Consider the following 803-nt stretch of genomic DNA (forward strand, 5'->3'; position numbering starts at 1 on the left):
TGGGCTTTGAGTGAGCTGCGGCCTCAGCAAGCTCGTTGTATCGGATGGTTGCTTTATAATCTAATAAAGTGTGTGTGTGGGGGGGGGACCTTTATCGTAAAGAAAAGTCATGCTTCAGCATGCCGGTAAAATCTAACAGCAGCCCCTCGCTGCAGTTAACAGCATTGTCCTGTTAATTGCTGCAGTTAACAACATGCTAGTAAAATCTAACAACATTATCCTGATTGGCCTTCCTAACAACAACACCACTGGAAAGCAAAAGACAAGAAATCGTCCGTCAGGCAGGATACTTATCTTCGGAAAGTAATGTTATGGTGAAGTTTCATCTTTAGAAGAGTTAATCGTGTTTACACCATCAGGTTCACCAGAACATGATATCTGCTAACTTAGGGGGGATCTGAAGTAGTAATTGCTATTTGGAATCAGGTCAAAGCCAATTCCATTTCCTGTGTGGATGTGGGAGCGTTTGTTAACTAAATCTGTACATATTCGTGAATTCATTGTAATCACAACCAGATTATGAGCTTTCCTACTATACCTAGCTGTTCAGAGAAGTTGGTAACTCATTTTCATGATATTCATGCATAATACTCCTGTTAGATTAGTTATAAATGTTTTAGGCTCCCATTTTATTTTTTTGCAAAACATTGTCTGCCGGAAGGTTTTCTCCTCTCTCTCTCTCTCTCTTTTTTTTACAAATTTTGTTTTGATGCTATAGCTATTCAAGAAATCTAGCTGACCTTCTGAGTTGTGTTTCAGGCAGCCGTGCGTTGTATGACCTCTGATGTCTCCCACTAGAAGAC

The sequence above is a fragment of the Triticum dicoccoides genome, chromosome 6B, assembly GCF_002162155.2.
Source record: "Triticum dicoccoides isolate Atlit2015 ecotype Zavitan chromosome 6B, WEW_v2.0, whole genome shotgun sequence".
In the NCBI taxonomy this organism is placed as follows: Eukaryota; Viridiplantae; Streptophyta; class Magnoliopsida; order Poales; family Poaceae; genus Triticum; species Triticum dicoccoides.